Here is a 25,072-nt window from a genome sequence, read left to right as displayed (position 1 = left end):
GGTCCTTGCTTACCTGGCAGCAAGCTCTGAAATTGTCTTCACTTCGGTTTATATCCACGGAAAGGTGAATAGCTTCAGTATGAATGCATTCACTCAAATGTATAATTGATTGAAGCTATAAGGCTTGTTTTTGTCTCCCTGGATGGTCAGCAGGATCTGAGGGAAGGAGATGCCTGCAGCTTTTTGCAGAGATTTCTTTTTGTTGCTTTTGCAGGTCAGATGTCTGGGAAAGGAGGGAAGAAAAGCATTATCCCTAAGCCAGTAGAGAGATAATTCTGGCATTGTCTTGTAAATATATAATGAAAAGAGTATGAAATGACAGTTCTGTTTTATTTCAATCTTAAAACCTTAAAAAAATGTGGGCTTTGATCTGCTTTTCCTCAGTGCTGTAAGTAGAGTTTTCCAGGGAAATCTCCAAGCAAAATTGTTATTTAGTTGAAATCTTGGTCCAAATAATGCATGCTTATAGTCTGATAAAATATTACTGCCCTGCCTTTGAGATTTTCTTAGCAAGCTTATTGATATTTACTAATGCTTCCACATCAGTACATATTAGGCCTGTTCTTTTTAAATAATGTTTTGCGGTTCAATGTTGGTTTTTCAGTCATTCTTGTATCTGACTGTCCTATTTTGGGGGTTTTTTTGTTTGTTTTTGATGCCACTCACATCGGGTCATCTCTGTGTGAGTGAGTGAGCGGCACAGTATAACTACAAAGAGGTCAAAAGGGAAGTCTAAGTCACCCCTGTTGTCATTTCGAGTATTGTAAGTAGTAAAGCTGGCAACACAGGAGGACGTCGGTCACCCTAACAACTGTCTTTGTCTTGCACAGATAGGAAGGAATCACAGTGATGGATAATGACTTGACTGAGAATGCCCATTGGACAACGTTGCCCGGCACTGTGGATTTTTTTTTTTCTTCTTGTCTTTTTGCACCAAATAAAGGCCTGGGGCCAAAAAGAAAGTGGAACAGAGGTAAAGTGTTGCAGCTGTGAAAGGAAAATGGATCAGTGGAGTGGAGTGTTTGATACAGTGAAGAAGAGCCATGTTGGAGATAATGTGAGGCTGGGGTGTTCCAACACTAGACTTCTCATTCTGGGCCAGGTGATGGTATACTTGAAAGTGAAGATAAAATTGAAAAGTCATTGATGAAAGACATTTTTTAAAGCAAATTTACGAGTCCCATTGGTTTCTCGCTGTCACTGCAGTGATATTACTCTCTGACACACTGGCTGTGAAGAGGGGGAGGAGTGGCCCGCGTTACCGCCCTGCACAGAACTGGAAGCCATTAATATGCTTGGAATGATAGGCCGTGAAATGTGTGACACCTACGCTCTTACTTTATTTCTTTTCTTCATTTCTTAAACTCTGACATGACAGTACACATCCAGCCTTATGTGGACTGAAGCTGGAAGAGGATTGAAATTACGTATCAAAAAGCAAAAGCTTGCGTCATAAATACTTCATTGGCTGGATGAATAGCTGAAGGTGACAAGTCTAAAGTCCTCCCCTGAATACAAATTGATGTACAGTAAAGCTGGAAGAAAATCCTGAGTGGAGAGTCCTGTATTTTCATGCATGAATGCTCGCTGCAGACAAATGCGAGCGATACGGTAATCTCTCTTGGATTGCGTGCTGCTGTACTGCAAGCAGAGCTGTGACATGTCACGTAGCTTGTTTTGAATTTTTGGGACAAGTGAGAAACTGAAGGCCTGTGACCTTGGTATTCATCTCTCTCCAGTGTGAAAAAAAAAGTGAATGTTTCGGTAAAAATAGCTTCTTAAGTGAGTTACAAACCCCCATGCGTCTTCATCAGATATTGCAGAGTGCAGCAATAACCTTGCGTTTAAGCATCCAGTAATTTTTTGGGAGGCATTTATCACCTTATTTTTTTCATCCTGAGCCCAGTCTTTGTTTAGTACAGATAAATTCCAAAGTTGTGTCAAAATAGAATAAATTTTTCATTATGCTCCCCTTTACACTTTGTTCTCCTTGAGCTACAATGATGCAGTGAAATATTAATGACAGGACACACATTCATAGTCATGGTATCTCCAACTCTGTTTTTCTGGTGCCTTTTGCTGCTGCTTATGTTTCTTTCCTGTTGTTTCATAATCAGATCAGCGTTCATATCGCACCCAAAGCTGCCAAGTGGAAAAAGGAGCAAGCTCAGTCAATGAGATTATGAATGTATGACTGCCTCTCTAGTGTGTTGAGAAACGTTGCCTCCTTCACTGGAATATTGTCTAGAAGTACATGATAAACATCCCAAAATGTGTTAAAACAACCACTTCTCTGGCAGGCTTTTTACTAAAGCTTTCTAACTCACCTACAGCTGTATTATGTCCTAATTCTAACAAAATGCTAAAGCATGTTCCTTATTCCCCAGCGGTGTTTTCCCGTGGGAGTCGCCTGCCTCAGCCCTGAGTCTCTGACTGTTAGCTGATCAGGATGCTGATGTGGAACCTGTAATGGAGACCAGGGCTTGATATCTGGTGAGTTTGCCATGTTTTCCAATTCACTGCATATTGACTGTAAGCAGCTCCCTGCTTAGTAGGAGCAGCTTTAACTATGCTGAAAAATGTTGTTAGCAGTAATACATCAGCAGATTTAAAGGGAGTGCTATGTCAGAAAATTCTGTGAAACTACAGGGTCCAGAGGATAACTGAGTAAAATATTCATATTTATTCTCCTCTTGTCTCCTACTGTTTGGCAGCATTTGATTTACACAGTTAGGCAACAACCATGGAGTCTGTTGACTCTGAATCTTCTTTTCTGGCTTTATCTTATTTGTCTATTTCCAGTGTACCTGGGCAACGACACAAAATTGTCTTCTCCCAGAAAATGGTCAGACTGGTCATTTTTGAAATAACATGGCTAACAAACGGCCGGTACAGTCGGTTAGCTGGAGGACTCGATAATGATGATAAAAAAGGTGATGATGATAAAGAAACAGATATACGTAGGTTTTGCACTTTACACAGCAAGTGCAGTGTCTACAGGGTTGCCATCAGTGTAGAAATGTGTGAGAGAAAGTATAAAGATTGCTGGGTAAATATTGCTTAGTCAAGAAGCTCTTATCCAGCATATTCAACATGCATATAAATATAGCAGCTATAATAATAAATAATAATAATAGAAAAATATTTGTTATTAGTTATGTAATGTCATCTAAAAATGTCTAGCATTATTTTTGCAAAGTTAACAATATTTTGTGTATTTGTAATCGAAATGTATGATTTTCTTTAATACGACTTACAGTTTTTATCTTAACTACAAGCCACATTATTATCTGAAAGCCTATTTACCATACTTTGATTGTAGTCTCAGCTCTTATTGTATTTTTCTGATGAAGCCAATTGGAGTCATTTTGACCCCAATACAAAATATCGAAATAAATACAAAAAACGCCAGGCAGCCCTGGGATGCAATCTCTCCAGTGTGTCCTGGGTCTGCTCAGGGACCTGTCTTGCAAGCCCAAAACACCTCACCCAGGAGGCATCTTGGTCACATGACCGTAACACCTCAGCTGGCTCCTATTGAAGAAGAACAATAGTGGCTCTAATCTGAGCTCCTCCTGAATAACTGAGCTCCACACCCTATCTCTAAGGCTGAGCCCAGACACGCGTTGGAGGAAACTCATTTCCGCTGCTGGTATCCACGATCTTATTCTTTTGGCCACTGCCCACAGCTCAGCTCGTGACCAAAAATGACGACTGAAACACTGATCGACCCGTAAATCGACAGCTTTGCTTTCATGCCCAGCTCTCTGTTCACCAAATCAGACCAGAACAGCTTCTAAATCACTACAGATGAGGCACCAATCTGTCTGTCATTCTCCCATTCTACTCTACTCTACTCTACTTACACATGAACAAGATCCCGAGACACTTAAAGTCCTCCACTTTGGGCAGCAACTCATCTCCGACCCAGATTCTGACCAGACTCATCCCAGATGCTTCACACTCAGTGCAAGCTGGAGATCACCACCCGATGAAGCTAAGAAAACCTCATCATCTGATGCAGTGATGCCAGGTCTCTCTTGGAAATGAGATTTAAACCTGGATAAATGAAGGGTTAATAATAAAATCCACAGAAATCAGGGACCAGATCCTGAGACCACCTTACCAGATACTCTCCACCCATTTGCTGTAGCTAGAAAATTTGTCCATAAATGTTCTGAAAAGTATCAGTGACTAAGGGCAGCCCTGGTGAAGATTATTGTTGGCAGTGCAAACCAAGCTCTCAATGTGGTTGTATAGGGACAGGAAACAACTAAAACCAATTAAAGCTAAACACACACTAAAGGCAGTTCTAGCACACAATTTCCCTCATGCTATTCTCAGGGCATGCTGGCTTATGACAGGAGCAGCAAACAATTGCGCCCTTCCTGTCTGTGGTTCATGAGCAAAGGTAACACCATTTTCAAGCATTAAACAGTTGCATCAGCGGGTGGAGTTCCCCTCACTCCCAGGAGGGTCATTTCTGCTTGGATTAAGGGGTTGACAATCTAGCAGAATCAGCTCTCCTTTTTCATGTGTGGCATGACCAGGGCACGGCCCTGATCTGTTCTACCAATGTTCTAATAACTTCCACTTTGGCGAGTTATCGTCCAGATGATGAATGCAGCAATGGAGTCATTCTTCTTTAAATTGACCGACAGAGCACCACTATTCCTCTTGATATTGTATGATACTTTAATTCAGGGCTCATGGCAAAAATGTATTGAAAAAAGTCACAGAAGTCACAAAAGTCACACAACCTGAAATGATAGCATAAAACAACTGTGGGAGATGAAAAAAGTATACCTCTGGGGTCTGCACAGTAGGATGAGCGTTAAAGTTACTAATTGGTGAGTAACCTTTTCACACAGTAGGAGGTTTATGGACAGTCCGTAGAGCTTGCATTGATCTACATTTGACGTTAATGGATATAATATACATGTTAGCGCAGAGTCTGAATGCTAAACTGACACATGTAACTGATAAGCACAGTGGGTGTTTTAACTGTTCACAAGTCTGGACTTGAAATACAAAGAAGTGCAAAGATTTACGAGTTAGGAAGTAATTCAGTCTTTCCATGCTAATGGCAGTTAGAAAACTGCAAATAAAACCTGGTAATTGACAGGTTTTAAGAGGTTAATGGCCAAAGTACCGTTTTCAGCTTTAGCTATACACTGAAACAACCAGTGCTGAATATGATAGAAACATTCTATATGTCTAGCCAGAAAGGAATAATGATAGTATAAATTTAGTTTAGAAAGAAAATAAAATTGAAATTGGGTGGGGCTGTGCCGATTATCATTATTCTCTCAGAGACTTAAAAGCAAACCCCACCAACCTAGCAGTTTCTGTGGTCTTTATATAACTCTGCCCAATATTTCAAATAATGTGACCCATGTGTAGTACAAAAGAAGGCTCTGTCTGGAGTCGTAGTGTAATTGACTGCAGCTCTAACTAACTCTTCAAAATGCTGCAGCAGGACATGAACACAGTTTCGTGTTACGGCTGTGCATTATATAGCATGAAACTATTAATTAAAAGCGAACACACAAGAGGATAGAGTTAATGGTGTGTGCTCCATGTTAAGAGGGCAGTCATTTGAGAATAATCGCGTGCATCTGAAGTGCAGAAGCTACCAGTATCCCCTTAGCATCTGTTTGGTAGACTCAAGTAGGTGTTCAGCCTGAAAATGTCATAGCACTACATCAAGGCATATGATATCTGATCCGGCTTGCTGCCGGTAAGTGAACTCTGCTGAGGGCCTGGTTTTAGGTGAAAGTCTGGTTTATGATCCTGGGGGAGTTCATTAAGGTGAGGAGTGGGAGGTGGAATTATACTGCCTGCCTTTGACCCTCTGTGGTCAGAACTCCTGTGGTTTCAGTGGTCAGGGGGTATCGCACAGTGCTGAGAACAAAGAAATATAATGGCTCCCACTTGTCCTCCGTGGGTTCAAAGGGAATGGCATGGCAATGCCAATTAGCCAGCTTGTGTTACAGAATTGAACATAAGTGCTGTTCCCTTCAGTGCCCCCACCCCCCCACCCTGCGTTGTACTCCTAACAAGCAGCATCTACAGCATACACCCTGCATAACTCTGCATATTTTGTGCACCGCCAGACATCCTGTTCTGTTTTGTGTCCCAAAAAAAGAAAATAATTCCCATAGTTTAATTAATCCTTTTTGAGAGATTTGAATTCACTCCTTTCCTGTCAAATAAAAGCAATTTGTGTTGTAAAAGTACAGTAATTTGGCCCGTATGTTTTCTTTTGACATCTTCTCCCAGCTGCTCTTTTGAGTGCAGTTTAATCCCGGTTGTCAAGTTTGAGGCCATTAAGAGGCGGAACAACAGGATTCCCCACCAGCTCATCTCTGCTTGCACAAAATTATGGCACTACAAACTGAGTGTTCTGTAAGTAGGTAGCGAATAATAATTTTATTTTATTTTTTTAAATCGGGGATCGAGGGAAGACTGAGTAGTAGGTCAAGTTGTTGCCTTCCCATATTCAAAATTCCAGTGCACGTCTTCCCTGTCTTGTGTCTGGTGGTCTGTTTCTCTTGTCAAGGAAATGTGAGGCTTGCAGTGAGTGTTTCCTGGAATATCGAGCATTCAAAGCAGTGACAGGCAGTGTCAAGTAGCAGCTCAGGGTATTCTGAATGTTTACAGCACATATTACCATGCTGAGATATCCTCCTCTGCACCTGATTCTTGTTACTGCATCTGTAATCATTTGCACAAATTAAGCCATACACCCTGTGTCAAGCACATCTTGAAATTATAAGGGAAATTTGAGCTGGTGCAGCTGAAGCTTTTTTTGTTGTTGTTCTTTTAAAAAATAATAGAGAAAATACAGTAAAAATCAAACACACCTGCATGCGTGTGAGCACAAGGCAGATAAAATAGACGCGTCGCTCCAGGGGAGTTGTGCTCAGCGTCTTGGTGTTTTCTCTGTGTTTCGCTTTCTCTTTTTGTTAGTGCAGATGCAGTCAGGGTTGGCAAACACACTGAAGACTGAGTCACTTAAACATCCTCATTTTGGCACACGGCTGATTCATAGTCTATTGATTTCTTCATACATCAGATTCTTTTGTTCTTTTGTTTGTTGTTATGCATGCATACAGCAGAGAGGGCATTCTGTGAGCTTCTGCAGGCACATATGTCTGTCTTAAAGCTTCCTCCTTTGCGCTATTATGTGATCAGAAAACAAGAAGCATCTTGAAATGAGACATGGAAGTACAACCCCATCATATAAACGTACTCATTACAAGGAGCGTAACTGAGTAGAAGAATCAATTTACATTAATGGCCAAGAATAGCACAATCAGTGTTTGTGAGCATAAACAAGCCTGTCTCCCAGAGCAGCAAAACAAGAGAAACTCTGATCTCTGTTGTCATGCAAGTGTAAACCCTGGAGCTCATTCATTCAAAATAAAAGGTGCATTACACTTTGATGGAACTCTTTTTGCAGTGCCTGCATCCAAACAGGCAGGCTCTTAACCCAAAAAGGTATCTGTAACTACAGAAAATTTCTCTCTTCATGGTTCTCTTTCATGAAAAAAAGAAAGGTTTTTCTTTCACTGTTGCGGAAATCAGCAGAGCATCACAAATAACGGAGCAAGACAAACTCTTCTGTTCATTCTTGGCAGAAGATGCTGAAATTAGAAACAGTGGATAAAAGTTCAGTAATGCAGACAGAGGCATGCTCAAGTATTAGGAAAACCTTTTTGAAGTTAAATTGGTTTCTTTGAGGGAACTCGGTCTCAAAACACATCTCAAGTTAATTATGCTTTAGAGTGTGTGTGTGTGTGTGTGTGTGTGTGTGTGTATATATATGATATAAATATTATTATACAGATGTATATTTACACACCAGGAAACTTTGGGAAGTCGTGGCATTCTCACTGGAACTGCTTTAATACATAATATGCTGCGCTGATTGGAAAATAATGCCTTTTCTTTAAATTTTTTGTTTTGGTTACATCTTTTATGCAAATGGATAAGGCTGTTTATCTAAAGTGCTATCTATAAATATCTACAACAGCTCAAGGGAAAGATCTCTGCCACCTCCTGTGCAGAAACAGATAAAGATACAAACCCTAATGCTCTCCTTTCCCTCTCTGTCATCATAAATGTGAACGTCTTTCCTTAAGTTTTACCCTCTGCTACATACCGCAAGTGGCTTGTGATATAATGTTGCCAGTATTGCTGTCCATCTGCACATTGGTCTAAACAAGGCGTCCCCCTTCGTTTCATATCATTTACCAAATACAGCGGATGGGAGGAGGCTGCGTGATAGTGGCAGACGAGAAGCTGGTTGCGAGCCACAGCTCCTCCATTGTCTACCATGCTGGAGAGAGAGTGGGAGCCCCTAAAGAGGCCTGGCAGAGTCTCTGCTTCCATCTGCCTGCATGCCTTGCCATGGAGCCCAGCTCGCACCACTTGAGATTATACTCACGTCCAAGCTGTTACTGTAATTTGCATTGGCTCATAGGCAGAGGAGAGTGAGAAGGAGGAGGAGGAGCTGCACATGAGGCAGGGATGTTATAAGTGGACCTGGCAGCACAATAAGCTTGCTTGGGTGTAGTATTATGGACAACTGGCATGGATGGAGCTATATTAAAGTTCAATAATGGGATTGAGCAGGTTGCCTCTGCTGTCCAAGATTATAGTCTGTGTTAGTGCATGAAGTAAATTATAGAAATGCAGTGTTGGAAACCTCAGTCGCGTTCGCTAATGGTGTCGTATTTTTTACAGCTACACATATTTAATCTTTGTGCCTGGCTCCAGCAACATATGAGAATTATCAGTCACAATATAACAAACAAATTAAAGGTATGTCGTTCTGACTATACCTCTTTGTTATATATTCCGCTAGTTAGCAGGTGATTTTTTCCCCCCCTGTAATTCATTCAGATGAAAGATCACACCAGGAGTAAAGAATTAGCAAAGTCTACACAAGCAAGTCTACCAGCGCAAAGGACTAAATCAAAAATACAAACTCTTGCAGTGCCCTGTCTTCTTTGAGATCATGCATCAAACCTGAGATGTGATCATAAATTCGTCTGAGAATATAAATGTAAGGCAGCTGCTTTGTTTACATAATTTCCTTTTGCTTTTTCTTCTTCTTTGTTACATTTGTTTTGCTGTGGTTTTCAGAATAAATTGGTGTTTATTCAGCATCCATTTGGGAGAGTGGCTTTTTCATGTGTAAAAATTTCTTACGGTGGGATCGTAAATGCACATTTTTTCTGATAAAATGGAACAAAAAAAAAAATCCATGCATCCCAATGTCCTGCTTTCTCAGCCTTAATTTGTTCCTAATGTGATAGTTTTTGGACTGTAATTTGGTTCACCACCTAATTTATCAATTTTACTAATTAACTAGAGACAGAAAATAAAGGGCAATTTCCTCTTTCATCAAATAGGTTGTGAGCTAATTACTTATGGTCCAGCCACAACCGCAATGACCAGTAATGAACTGACTGTAGCTGGTGGCAAAGTTACTACATGTACAGTATGTAATGCTTCCTGTACCTTACAATTATTTCCATCAGTCAGTCTATTTTGTAATATTAACAGGAAATATCAAGAATCATCCCCACTTCATTGGGAACGACTGTTCAGCTGCACATATCTAATCAGACAGAGAAAACGCTCTGTTAATGCCAAAGGTCAAAGGAGATTGGCCAGACTGGTTTGAGCTGATACAAAGGCAACAGTAACTCAAATAACCACTCATTACAACCAAGGTTTGCACAAGAGCAACTCTGAATGCATCAGATGGGATACAGTAACACAAAGATGACTCTAAACAGGTAAAAACAGGAAACCGGGACACACCAAAATCTAGAAGACTAGAAAAACATTGCCCGGTCTGATGGGTCTCCATTTCTACTGCAACATTTAGACGAAAGGGTCAGAATATGCCATAAATAACATGAAAGAATGGATCCATTCTGGCTTGTATCAGCAATTCGGGTAGTTACTGCTGGTGGTGTAATAGTGTGGGGGATATTTTCTTGGCTCACTTGGGGCCCCTTAGTGGCAGTTGAACATCGTTTAAATGCTACAGCCTACCTGAGTGTTATTGCTGACCATGTCCAGCCCTTTATGACCACAGTGTACCCATCTTCTGATGGCTGCTTCCAGCAGGATAACTGCCACATTGAAAACCTCAAATCATCTCATATTGGTTTCTTGAACATGACGATGTACTCAGATGGTCTTCACAGTCACCACGGTCTCAGTCCAATAGAGCGTCTTTGGGATGTGTTGGAACGTGATATTCACATCGGTGCTGTGCAGCTGACAAATCTGCAGCAACTGTTTGATGCCACCCTGTTGAATCTATGCCGCAAAGAATTGAGTCAGTTCTCAAGGCAAAAGGAGGTTTAAAGCCGGTACTAGCACAGTGCACCTAATGCTGTGAGTGTATTTTGAAGGTTAAAAAAATTATACAAGTTAAATTGAATGTATAGGTTAGTGGCTAATTGTGAATTGCATTGTAAAAAAATGTAAAAATTAAAGTTCAAATTTAAGAACAGTTTAATTGCCTTTGGGAGGTCTATAAAAATTGGCAATTTTACACAGCAGGTAATCAGTTTTATGTAACAGTGGCTTTTCATTATAGAGAATGTAAATGACAGTTATATGGGGATTCAGTCGCATTAACTTTGTGAACTTCCATGAAAAAGAATATAGATAAAAAATAATTACGTAAGTGATAGGAAAGAGCTAAATATGCCTTTCAGTCTCGAATAACAGGCCCGAAAGGTTTTTGATTAGGGACTCAGAAAGTGAAGCATGAGTTTGTCTGCAATCATACTAAACATTTCACTCATATTATTACTAATTATTCTAATATGTCACGAATGAAACACAGTGACCTGATTTAACTCAAACAAATGTAATTGGAGGAAAAAGTCAAACAAGGACTTGCTCGGAGAATACACATCAGAGTTGCCCCTATTTAAATCAATGGCTACACTTACAGGATTGGCATGGATCATAATTATTTTCATTCTTTTACTAATGCATTAAAATGCAAATAATTTATTGTCATTGTGTCACTGTCATATGAACTCATTTGTTCGGGGATTGCTGTATACCTTAAACCAATGGGTAAAATTTACTCACTGTATTAACATTAATTTCCAAACTGCATCGCTCATTCAATTTTTATTCTGTAACTTCAGGTTGCATCATTAATGGTTTGCTATAGTTACTTCACAAAATAATGAATAAATAACAGAGTTTTATTTATATAGAAATTTACTTATAACAAGGTAATCACAGAGTAAGAAATGCACATTTCTATGTCTGCATTTTATCACTTTATAAAACATCACTGAGTCCTGAAAACGCTTCATGCATTGAGCGAGTGAGTATGCTTGATTTACATTCAGAACTCTCCTTCTTGTGTCCATATTGAAGGTTGGCTATGATTTATGGCACAGTTCTGTTCTGCATACCAGTAAAGGAAAGCTGTTGCCATTCTGTAGCTAAAAATGTTTATCTAAATGTGCAGAATCAATAATAGAAAAATTACCTTGTTCCTTGTTCTGTTAAATATTACCTGCTGGAGCTCATACTGTAGGTTTAAATCAGCCTTTATGTTGAAGACAGAAATAATGCTTTTGCAACGTTAAAGAAGTGTGGTGTTCTGTGACAAACCCATAAGTCAAAGCACTCTCTGTGAATTTGTTGGTTGCATTAAACAATGCAGTGAACTGACAGGAAACTGCAACAGAAAAAAATGTATAGCTCCCCACCTGTTTCTTACCTGTTTGGCCTATTCATGTACGTTCTGTGGCTTACATGCATGGACTGTATATAAAAGATGAATTCATGCATATTTTATATGCACTCCATCCTTGTATACAGTATGGGAGTTGCAAGTTTTTTGAGTTTTCTGCTTCATCTTTGCACATTTTTTATGTAGGAAGGAAGTGAACTAAGTGTTAGAGTGTACACAGTTTACAAAAAAAACCTCCCAGAGGTCTCTTTTACTTGATTGTATAATTAAAGAAAGGATGTATCAGCAACCAGGCATAACATGTTAAACTGCCCCAGGGGGTGAGCACAAAAAACTCTGAGGTTGTCTATGTGGCAATTACTTAACTGTTTACATTTGAAAATCTAAACTTTACTTGGAAGTCTTTACACAGAGCGTGGCACTGTGTTAACCTCTAGCTTTAGTTAACGGAGAGGACAAATGGCTGTTCAGTTTGAGGAATACATAAGAGAAAACCATTAACATTTCGCTACTTTATCACACTGCACCCAACCCCAAACAAAGTCAGAAAAGATATGGAGAATGAAAAGCTTGCAAATACACAAATGTGCATATGGCAGTGTGATACTAGTGCAAAAAGGAGCTGATATGTGGAATTCAGGTGTTGGTTGCTTTTGCTTTGTTTCGTTTCTCTGAGTCTCAGCAAACCTATAATGTGAACAGGACATATTGACTGGTCAGTAGTAAGTGCAGCAATTGTTCACTTAAACTTATTTTCTTGGCACAAAGCCAACAGCAGATAAATCCACATCTTGTGTGAACTGCCACTCTCTGTGTATTGACACTGCAAGGTGTTTTATTTGACACAGACAGGATTAGTGATACCTTCAATATATTTGACAAAAGTTCTGCCTAAACCTGCTTTGCTCGGGCTTTTCTAGGAAGTGTGTCAAACTGAAGATGCGCAGTCCGTTATTTGTGGGGACATGCAGTCATAGCTGCCTCAGCCGAAGGCTAGCACGCACTCATTACAGCCCTGAGTGATTTTGGGACACTGTCCTCTATATCAATTAGAGCTGCATGAATTTTCGATTATTGCGTCCAGTTATTACAGTAGATTTATTCAGGTGGATCCTGTTGGTAATAAATCTCAATTGTTTTTGTTAATTGAATTATACTGTAGTCAGAAAGGGGAATGTACACGGTGGAAATTTACTTAATATTCAACTTGCAAAAATGATGAATGGGGTCATCTACATTGCGAATCTACTGGAGTCTAATTGAGAAGCAACAAAAATCTCTCTGAGACTTGCAGTGTGAACTGGGCTGCATTGCGCTAATGTTAGCATGCTCACAATTTGCTAATTAACACAAAACACAAAGCAATGCAGAGGCTAATGGAAATGTCATGCTAAATTTGAAATGAGTTCACCAGGGTCGAATTAAAGCATCTCCAGAGTTATTACAGTCCCTCCAGAAGGGTATACTAATGTCTGTAGCGAATTTCATGGTTATTCATCTTATCGTTTTTGAAACATGTCACTCAAGACCACAAATGTCAAACTTATGGTGTCTCTGTGGGAGGAGTCAAGGACCCAAAATCATTAACATCCCCTGTCCATGAATGTCAGTACAAAACTTCTTGGTAATCCACCCAGTAGTTGTTGGAATATTTCAAATTGGGAGAAAGAGGTTCAGATAAAGCCACACACTGAAAATTCCATCCCCCAAAGACCCAAGCTGTCTGTAATGTAAAATGAAGTAGTTTTATCCTTAGTGGCACTCTGCTGTGACAGTGTATGTGAGTTACTTTTGTATTTTAACAATGTTCAGATCTCTACACATTTGATTTAAGGGAATTCTCTGTGATTCTAGCATGTGTTTAAATGATGGTTTCCATTATTTCATTCGGAAATGGTTCTTTTAGTATAGAACATCCAGCTTCGATATGTGAAATAGCTTATGTAATGATAGATCTGTGCACGGCTACCTTTTTGCAAAACGAATAGAGTTTATTTCTACCACGAAAGGTTTAAGTTCAGCCATTTGGTACATTTTCTCTGCGGAGTGTAAATCGGCTCTTTGCAAGAGTCTGCTGTGGCAGTAAAGCACATAACAGGCATACATAATACCTTGCGAGGGTACATACAGAGCAGGATCAATGCAGTATAGCAGCCTTGGGAGGAGGATTTCAAATCAAGTGTGGATTCCTCTGCATCACCCGAGCACAAAGTGGCATCATAAGGGGCCAATTCAGAGGGTCTGCTCAGCTCTTCTACACAGCAGGAAGAAGGTATGGAGCTTCTATGCTAAAGAACAACAAGATAGGAATAAAATCAAGTGCAGAGAACAAACATGCACGAATGAGGAAATAAACCTGTCACCACATGCAGAAAATGCATATCAGAGAGACAGCCTTGCTGGTAGAGCTTTTGTATATCACCAATGCTTGTCATTGACCCACGTTGGATTTCAAAATAACTAAGCCTAGATATAGAAATCCCATAAGATGGATGTCATTCAGATTCTCAGTCGGTCCTCTTATTGTTTGCTAGCAGCTTCTGCTTTTATAATGGCATGTTTCTCTGTGCTCTTTTTTTTCTCCACCTTTTTCTTGACAAATATGTCGACTGTACTTTAGAAATCTCTTGGAAGGTGTCAGTGAAACTGCATCATGGAGAAAAGAGTAACAGCCACTCTGTGTATTGTCAAGCTGTTTGTGGATGTCAGGACATGCAATCTCCTAAAAACCCCCAAAAACAAATGTAGGCTGAGCCCCTATAGTGACAACGTGCTTGTATGTTCTTAGATTTTTTATATTACTTTTGGTACACCAAAGAAAACTAAATTAAAGCACCAAATGTACTATATATGATAACTTACTGATGACATAGTTTGCGTTCATGCACTTGTACTTGGGATTTTGGCTTTTATTTAATACAGTATTTTTTTGTATCTTAGTATTTCTGCTTCAAACAGTTCATCTTTTTCCTAATCTAAAGCGTGAACAGAAAGCGTGGCTTCTTATCTGGGTGTGAAGATCTGTGAGATCTCTCTCATTACATCTAAAGTAGGCAAGTGGCCATTCTATATCAGAGGGCAATCAGTTGTCGCTGTTTATTCTATTAGTCATGACAGCTAACAGATGCAATCACAGGGTTTTTTTCTTTTTGTTTTGTGGGGGCTGGTGGGGTCAATTTGTACAAAAAGGCATTTCATACAAAAAGTGAATTGACTAGAACAGCAGCATATTTAATCATTTCATTATGTATCATGTAGTCAAATAATTAGCGACTATGTATTTAAGCATTCTGTAAAGAAATCTATTATGGTAAATTGACTGTTTAGTATTTATGTAGTGCTTTTCTCTCATTAATGATCATGCACTTTTAAAAGCCAGGTTCACCAATTCACCCATGCCATTATTCTGTGCACTTTAAAGGTTTTATCTGTCTCACACACACTTATACAATCCTGGAGGCATGAGGGATGAACTGTAGTTTTGCAGGGTATTGCCCAAGATGCATGTCAAGCATGTCATGCAAACTGAAGGAGCTGGGGATCGAACCTCCAGCTTCGATAAATAGACGACCCGCTTCAACTAGTGGGTCTGTGAAAGAATATAACCCCAAGCATGTTAATGATTCTTTGCATTCCTCTGAGGAAGGTCCTGCTTTTTTTGCATGCTGGTTCAATATTACAGCCTGTACTTTCTGTACTTTGACTGGTCAAATGTCGAAATATCAAATGTCTGCTGTGGTAAAGGTCTACTTACCTGACATGATCACAGGAACGTGTCACTGGAGATTACTTACTCTTTGGTTGTTCGAGGGATTCTCTAATGTAAAGAAATGCTTAAAGAGGACTTTGAGTTTATTTGTGGATAATACCAATTCGCAATTAATCAACTATTTGAATCAATCAGTTATTTCAAAATGGTCAAAGGAAAAACTGATTTCCATTTCTGAAATGTAAATATGAACATTCTTCCCTTTTGTACTCTACTCTTTTTTTTTAACAGACTACTGATAAAAAATACAATTTTGCCAACCTGAGAATGATTTTCGGTGTTTACTGCTACACTGAGATTGTCCACAAATTACTTAAGTAGATATTATGTGAAAACATTAATTAAAACACTAATTAACAATAATTAAAAGGTGTCCCCTCCAATACATTAGATTACTCTTTTCACATGTAAATATAGACTATTATCATTTTGCAGTCAAAAATAATGCCCCGCCAACTTTCATAATTAGTTGTTTTTTGTTTTGCTTTTTAACTTTGAAAGTTTAATGTTTTAAAGCATATTTATTATAAATAAAGTATGTTGTAATTACAGGAGCAGCTATTGAGAGTTGATTATATCTCTGAGGGGAGGTATTCAAATTGAAAAGAACAGGTAGCAGGTAAAGGGTAACAATCAATCACCCAAGCGTTCCATCAGTAAGTGGCATCTATGACTATACTTGTTCACTCCTGGTGTAATAATCATGTTCGCTGTCTTGTTTAGGGAGGCGGTTACAATTAGTTCATGGAGCTGCAGTAGCTTGTGCTTCTCAGTTCTTCTTCATTGAAAGTTTTAAATGGGATGTAATTGAGAAAACTGCCTCTGCGTGCAGACGTAATTATAATATGCAAATGCTCCTCCTGTTTGCGACAACACCCACAACACCCCCCCACCCCCACCCCCATTGATGAGATGTGACCAGAAATCCCCGGGGCTATGCAGCCTCGGTTTAGGCGTCCATTGGTGGAGACGGAGCTGGCACCAATGAACTCTGGCTGTCAATAATTATGCCTGCATCTTGACAAGAGTCACACTAGGTCAGCCAGTAGTTCACTGTCTGTATCGTCTAATTGGCATTTACGGTTTCCTGACAAAGTCATGTCCAGGAAATGTCCTTACAATGCACTGTCTCTGGGCAGATGTTTTTCTGAGCTAAGGACACACTAATGCATTGTTTGTATACCGTTGCTTCAATGTCACATTGAAATAAATGCTACAACTAACTACTATTGTTATTGAAATGCACTGCTGCCACAAATACAACCTTAACAGCCGATTTGCCCTTTAGGAAATGTTTCAAAATGCTGAAAAATTACAACCATAATTGCCCATAAACATCGTAAAAAGATTTAAATGGTTTAGTAACAAATTTAATGATGATTAATACAATTTTTCTTATCTTTTCAGCTATTAAACATCAGAACATTCTATATAACCAATAGGCAATAGCGTGTTTCTGCAAGATTTAATGTTAGTAGTTAAAACCTACATTATAGTCACAGAGGACAAGTATTAATGGAGCTATACTTGATCAGTATATTAAATTTTCGTGAAACTAGAAGGTGCGTTCACCTCATATGACTGTTCTGTGATTTATTAAAAGCTCCGAGTTCTTAAAGCCTGTACCTCTTCCTGGCAATTTATGTAATGTAACGAGAATTCATGGAAGTTCTTAATTAAAAATTCCAGCTGTGTTATCATGGACATACAACATGTGGGTGTATACAAGCAGGTGAAGAAGCAAACTGTTCCTCCCGTGGCTGCTAAAATTAAGATTCACAGCACAGTTTTCAAGTTTTATGACTTTCTTCAAAGTTGCCAAGATGCACTATGATCCTTGCAGCTGTTTTACTGAATATGTAAACCTGGGTGTAAGCATTAAGAAGGCAGCAGCGGGGACGAGCTACGCAGTCATCAATAGGAGATGCTGTTTAAGATTCTACCTCATTTCTGCTTCATTTTTACAGCAATCTCTGCACTCTTATTTTTAGCCATTTTTAAGCAAGCATCTGAATGTTTAAGAAAATGTCAGCATTTGGGCTTTAACAGATCTGTGCTGTGAATGTGTGAAGAATTTGGAGCATTTTTAAGAAGCAACAGATTTTATCTGTTGTTCATACAGAGCGACATTTACTCCAGTACTAGTCTGAGCCAGAAAACCAAGCTGAAAATGGCACATTTGTTGGTAATCTTTTCTCCTCTTTCTTTATTCCTCTAGAGCACTTACTGCTTTTCGTTGTTGTTGTTCAGTATGCTTCTCTTTGTGTTAATGTGTAAATGCATGGATGTGAAGACATGTAGTTGTGTTTTTGAATGCGGTGTCCTGTAACTGTGCGTGGGTGGCTGTGTGTTGTAGTGTACTCACGTGTGCGTGCCTTGTGCAGAATTATGCTTGCTTCTAAATGATATATAATGATGGGTGTATTTGTTTAGTGGCAGTAACAGATGTATGTTATTGTATGCAAGGCTAAGTTGTCTGATGTTTATAGCGATTACAGTGATTGTTTGCATGAATACAGAAGATGAAACTAATTATTGTGCATATCTGGATGAGTTTGTTACTTAGTGTCATGCTATTCAGTTAAAAGCCAAGAAAATTAAGGGAATTATTTTTGATCTTAGAGCGAGTAGGACACGCCAAAAAATAGCTGTTGAGGTTGTAAATAATTATAAATATTTAGGAACATTGATCAAAATCTGTCAGGGGAGTCAAACAAACGTGTCATTTACAGGCGTAGAGTACAAAAATTATACTCACTTTTATAACAAATAAACAGAAGATGTGACAGTTTGATGTGGATAGATACACCACTGGTTCTTATTATCATTCATATGTGGAATGTATTCTGACCTTCTGCTTTATTGTCTGGTGTCTTTATTAGTCTGTTAGCTAATAAGAACAAACTCAATAAGACTGTAAATGCGTCCAATAAGATTTACAGGTCAGCAACAAGACAGTATGACGGCTTCATGATTCCCAAGTGGCGGCGAAAGCCTTATAGCTCACTTTTGCTATGATGAGGTATGAGTTACTCAGATCAGAACAGAGGTACAGGTACAGCATACGTCACATCCTTGGAGATCTTTTATACTTTCAAGTACAGCTCTGTTCAACAAATACATGGTGACAGTGTGTGTAGCTTGTATATTGCGGTGCTTTGATTCTTGGTAAATTGCTTTTGTTTTGGAGCACTTCATTGTCAATGCAGGATAAATGTTAATGTTAGGGTTTTATTTATCTCACGTTTGCTACAATCCCATGTAATTGCTGGAAGAACAATGAACCCTATAGTATTAAATATATGGTCAAGAGTGTTTTTAATGAATGGCTGGACAGGTGGTTAAAACCCTTAACCACTGCTTCTACTGTGTTTGCAGTAGGCTGGCTGTCTTAAACCATAAGCTATATAGGGATATGTAGTCTATCTATAGAATACTCTTTTTCTTGCTATGTTAGCCTAAACAAGATAACATTAACCTTTGTCAAAGTTGTGTAGAGCATTGCTACAGATGCTGCTGTTGCAATTCATAAATAATAACATTTTGATCACATGCTCCTAAAATATACATATATATATATATATATATATATATATATATATATATGTATATATATATATATACGTATATATATATATATATGTATATATGCCTCACAGCAAGATGGTCCTGAGTTCAATTTGTGGGTTTTCTCCGGGTACTCCGGCTTCCTCCCACAGTCCAAAGACATGCAGTTAGTGAGGTTAGGTTAATTGGAAACACTAAATGGCCCATAGGTGTGAATGCTGGAGTGAATGTGAGCGTGAATGGTTGTCTCTGTCTGTGAGTTAGCCCTGCAACAGACTGGCGACCTTTCTAGGATATACCCTGCCTCTCGCCCTAAGACAGCTGGGTTAGGCTCCAGCACCCCCTGCGACCCTGAAAAGGATAAGTGGAAGCGAATGGATGGATGGATGTTTCTAATATAAATCTAACAACTAAAAATTTGCAGAATTCTTCGTGCAGATCTGAATGTCTGTCTTTGGTTTCTTTAATTCTAATATATTTAATTCTTTAATTTAAAATTCTCTGTGCCACTGGGTTTTCATGCTGGTTATTCAGTGTTCTCAGTGTGTTTCTGATTATCAATGCGTACATGACCCTGTACTACAAAGGAAGTTCAACATACCCAGGATATCTTTCCATAATTTGCCTACTCTCGGCCAAACATTGGCACTCGGGCTAAGTCATAACACGGAGGTTGTTATCAATTCAGTGAGTTAACTCAGGGTTTCACAATCTAGGTATGAGCGTGTTCACATGAAAGGGGTGGCAGTGACAGTACATAACCAGCCAGAAACATGAACAAGTCGACTGACAGTAGAGTGACTGCTTTTACAAAGAAAGGTTAAACTATGATATTATAAAAAATATGAAGAGGTTCAACATATAATACAGGCTGAAAGCAGCAGAGTTTCGCAGACAAATCTGTGGTTTGAGTGTCGGTAATAGAAAAAGCTCCCTGCAGTAGTATAGCATTAGAAGTGCTACGTTAATGTGTATGTGCTATATAAATGTGTGTGCGCTTGAAGCGCTTTGGTCAATAAAACTGTAAAAGACCTACTATAGTTATAAAGTCTTGCCTATTGGAAGCCAGGAAGGAAAACTGGCTATACCCGTTCACAGAATTATAAATATTATAACTCAATCATCAGGACACGAGGGGATCTGACAGATTACGATTAATTTTCAGTGACATTAATATTTAGATGTACTGATGACCAGATTTTAGTCTTTTAGCTGCAGCCCCGGTGGTGTTTAACAGGCTGAGAGTGAAGAATAAATGCAAAAACATAATTCATATGCACGCTTAGTCTGCATATGAATTTGATAAAAGGTCCAAAATGACACATTAAGGTTTATAGGGACAATAAAATTGTTGTGAAATGGTTTGCAGCCAACAGGAAGAAAAAAAATCAAGGGAAAAAGTTACATATGCACATGAAACGGTAACAAGTTTGTTAAATATACTGCATTTTGCTTAGTTTTGAAAGATGGAAAGAGTTTTCATAATTATCATTTGATAACTGAATTTAGAAAAAGAATTTAGTGATCAAAAAACTTGATGACTAATCAATTAACTGACAAATCCATTCGACCCCAGCTGCCATCTGCTTTAATGTAGTGCCACCGGCAAGAGAAAAATCAGCCCACATGCACTCTGTAGAACCTCAATATGCTTTATTCAAGACAGACAATTAATTTATGTTGTTGCTGCTTCATCCTGCACATCAGGATGAAGAAGCAACAACCATCACAAAGAACATTTCTCACTGCTACACAGGTTACCCACCCCCAGACCCAGAATATATGCTTATACAAGAAGATAAAAGAAACCTAAAAACACTCATCAGTAATTCCTAACTGAAGGTCAGTCATTAGCATCTCCACCAACTTGAAAGGCGAAAACTGGTGGTTTGATAATGCTTCTGAATAAACTCATAGTTTAATGAGATCTTTATATACATTGAAATCTGAAGCAGAAAATACCAGAATTAACTGCCAAAACATTACATAAGCATTTTAGGATATAAAATTAAAACCCTTTATCTTCACCTAGAGGAGTCATCAGATTTCCTGATGCTGAAATGCCTTCCCTGGGTAACTGCTGTCACTGCTGGCAACAACACGAGTTGCAAACAGGTCCCTCCTGCTTGAGCGTCATCAACAAAGCAGAATGTAATCTCACACATCCTCGAGCATTAAAATAAAGTTGGGTTTTTTATGCCTGTTTTTATCACCCACTCAAATACACCTCTAATACAGATGATTCATCAGTCATTAGTCTCCGTGTGGAGGGCCACTAGGCTGTACTGAATTTTCTTCAAAGTTTATATGTAAATTAGAACAAAATTATTTATTTATTATAGGTAGTGTTTTTAGTAGCGTGTGCCATTCTCAAGTTTTGAGTGAATTCTGGTATGTAGGGGTGTAGAGTGGGGTCGTGTTAACAATCCAGTCAAATTTGACTTACATCCACCAAGGTCTTCAGGGTTAACTTAATAACTTATTGGTCAAAAAGTGACAAAAAGCCTTATAACTAGGCTGGTGTGGTGTGTATTGTGAACATATAGAAAGTGCCATATAAAGATCTGAAGGTCAAAGTGATAATAAAGCGAGAGATTTCTCACTGACATTGTTTGTATTGACAACATATAGGCCTATAGGGAATGATATATGGCAGCGGTTCCCAACCCCCGGGCCTCGGACCGGTACCGGTCCGTGAGTCGTTTGGTACCGGGCCGCGAGAGTTGAGGCTCAGGTGTGAAATGTATGGTTTTCAGGGTTTATATCGGTTTTCAGCGTTATTTTGTTATCGTTTTTATCGTTAACTCGATTTTCCTGGGTCTTTTCACGTGTGTTATGAATAAATCTTCTTTTTTTCGGTACCGGTACTAGTTTTATTTTGTTGTATTTATCCGCGACACCTTAAAGGCCGATCCGTGAAAATATTGTCGGGCATAAACCGGTCCGTGAGGCAAAAAAGGTTGGGGACCGCTGATATATGGGGGTTCTAAACATCGCATCACCATCAGTGGAAGTCAGAAAAGGTCACACGTTATTATTTTGAACATTCTGCTCTCTTTGTATTGGCAACATTTATTTCATTATGACTTTAGTATGTATAGTACAGTAACAGATTATAATTGTTTAATTACATAACATTTTGAATACATGTACAATGTTCCTGTACAAAAAAATTCAACCTTGTCATTAGAAATTTTCAACTTGATATTTATTACTAAACTTTTTAAGGTATGTTTTTGAAAAAAGAACAAAGAAAAACAATTAATGTATACAAAATACAGCATTATTTCCCTAAAAGTAAATACTGCTCAGAGAGTGAGCTGCCTTAGCGGAGGTCCAAGCTCTCTGAGTGGTTCCTGTGTTCGATATACATTTAAATTGTTATTCGTGAGCACAGGCTAAAATTTCATCTGTATTTCATGTATTTCCCTGTTAGGATCTCTGATTGGTTTTCCACAATCCTGCCATTTAGGCATGTAGTAGCTTAAATTTGTGGCGAAGGCAGTGAATGTCAAGGCATTTTTTATGGATTTTAGACGATTTCTGGATTTTAGGCAATGAGTGATCTAATTTTTTCTTTTTTTAAAGCGTGTAGTATTTAATGTGGATTATATCTATACTGTGAAGTATATTTTCTTTTCTTTTTTTTCTTTTTTTTTTTTTAGAGCTATACACTTTTTTGTTAACTGCTTATTCAATTATCCCATTGCTAATCACTGGATGACCTTGCTGTACCTAAGTAGCTTCACAGCTAATTTTAATCTGTTTTTCTGTGTGTGTGTGTGTGTGTGTGTGTGTGTGTGTGTGTGTGTGTGTGTGTGTTTCTGCTTATATTATCTCGTAACATTCTCTCTTTTTATTCTGTTTGTTTTGGTGTCCACCAGCCTTATTTTCCTTTACCAATTCAAAATATAGCCTCTTCAATTTCTTTTTGTTAGTAACACAGCTAGCTAATTCCTTGTGAAAGGTTGCATTGCATCATGGCTGGACATAGCAAATCTAAACTCCGGTTCACCTTGTGCTCTCTGCTGCTGTCTGCATATCGATTTGGTGACCGGCACTTTTATTAAGCAATAAACCAAAGATAGAAATGCGAGGCAGAGCTGCCCTTTTCTTTCAATTTACGTTGCCATTCATACATCTGTTCACGTCCCGTCCAACCTTCTTAGCGGCAACCATTAAGATCGAAGCCTCGCTTATCGGGCAGCTTAACATCATCTTAATGCAATTCAAAGACCTACATTCTACACCAGAGTTGCCGTGGCAACAAAGTTTTCCCCCCTCCCTGAGATGCTGAAAGATCAATAGAGTATCCTCGACGGTGTGGCAGGAAGTGCTCAGACACAGATGGTCCTCTGAGAAACTGTGAGCTTTGTGGCCTAGTTAGCATCTGAATACTAACACAATCAGGCAAGGTCACCACTATATTGAAATTTAACAAACGAGTGTGACAAGCTCCCACATAAGAATTTACACAGTGTTCGCTGTTGTAGCCTACTGCATAGTTTCGGCTTTCCCCACTGTGCTTAAAAAGAGAAAATTTGGAGAATTAATTTAGACGAGGGAGTCGCACAAAAGAACATTACTAAATAAATTCTCTCTTGAAGGCTTGGAAATGTCCACACAGAGTATGTGTGTTTTTTCTCCAGGGATGTGGTCTAACCTCAGTATAAATGTGACAGATAGCAGAAAATAACTGTGTGCGTGTTGTACTTTAGTGACTCTGTCTTAGAATTAGAGGCAACAGCTACGCCTGCAGAGTCGAAGCAAGGAGAAAAGGAGGTGTAAACACAAATGGACCAAAGGTCTTGGTTTAGTATCTCACTTAAATACAGTCTAATGGTCTACTGAAATGTAGTCTAAAGTAGCAGCACAGCTGTCACTGCTGGGTTAATTTGATCAACAGTTTATCTTTGATAAACTATCCCACTGGTTTGAACTTGTGCTTCAAACTGTTCTACTTCCCTCAGATAATGACATCACACAAACCCAGATTTTAATGAGTGCTCTGATTGGACAGCACTTTCTCATAGTTAACGAGGTGCCGTGTTCGCTGTCAGACGGTTGCCAGCCACCCGGCCAGCGGTGCGCGTCTGTGCACGTGTGTCTGTGTGCTTGTGCAACAGACCGAATAGGGAAAGCAACTGAGAATGTTCGCTGCTGTCTGGCCAGTGTGCCACAGGTTGACGTAAAAAGACATCATTGCTCGCACAATTTCTTACTCCTATCAGTATTTACATAGAACTATCAGAACATAACTCTCATCAGATCAGGTTTGATCGGTTTTAAGAAAAAGGGAGTGTTTATGTAAAGCGTAAGGGAAAGCTTGAAAGGTAGAGAAAGAACACTCTGCTTTCTTTTTTTTTAATGAAATTTGACATGTGGCATTTAAAATATTCTGTGAATTTCACCGCAGGCATTTTGAATCAAATTTAATTTAGGGTTGTTTGTTCTGTAAGCACTAGATGCTTTCGCTTTGGGCACAATGGGGGAACAAAAATCTGTGGTGTTAAGGCCGTCAGCACCACCTCAACGTAGTGGAATGTAGAAAAAGGGACTCTAAAATTAGCTGTGACAAATTGGATAAAGCATCACAAATTGTGGAAAAAGAGACATCATTTGTGTTTAAAATCCACAGCCAGCTTTTTCAGTGTGAATTAAGATAATTATGCTGGACCCAATAAAAAGAAACATTGCTGTTGATTGACACACTGGATCTGGCTGGGAAGAAGCGTTTCCCTGTGGGTTTGGAGAGCGCTGGGTTGCAGTAACCCTTGTGTCAATCTCTAAACCTTGCTGGGAAAAGTGAGTTGCCATCCCTCTACTTTAGCAGCATTAAAAGGCTCTCATCAACAGTGAAACACAAGGTATTAGTAGTCAAGATGAATGCCAAAAAGGGTAAAACCACTGGCAATATAACATCAGCACGTAGCTAGTGTGCTCCAGTGGGATTTTTTATGGTTATTACTGCCAAGGACTTCTTT

The 25,072-nt window shown here is 39.0% G+C and overlaps 1 protein-coding gene across 3 annotated transcripts in view; it reads left to right on the top strand.

Moving 5' to 3' along the window:
- The window catches only part of lrfn1 (leucine rich repeat and fibronectin type III domain containing 1), a 126,093-nt gene that overhangs the window by 93,586 nt on the left and 7,435 nt on the right, over positions 1-25,072 (top strand). For 2 of the 3 annotated variants that reach the window (XM_005459561.4, XM_025898356.1), the window contains exon 4: positions 2,388-2,493. The exons of the other annotated variant lie outside the window; for it this stretch is intronic. The gene's annotated coding sequence lies outside the window, so the exon portion shown is untranslated. The remainder of the gene's footprint in view (positions 1-2,387; positions 2,494-25,072) is intronic. 3 annotated transcript variants of the gene reach the window in all.

This window comes from Oreochromis niloticus, linkage group LG14 (genome assembly GCF_001858045.2).
Source record: "Oreochromis niloticus isolate F11D_XX linkage group LG14, O_niloticus_UMD_NMBU, whole genome shotgun sequence".
NCBI classification, from domain to species: Eukaryota; Metazoa; Chordata; class Actinopteri; order Cichliformes; family Cichlidae; genus Oreochromis; species Oreochromis niloticus.
The sequence above is the reverse complement of the archived record's forward strand: the minus strand, read 5'-3'. Positions and strand labels throughout refer to the sequence as shown.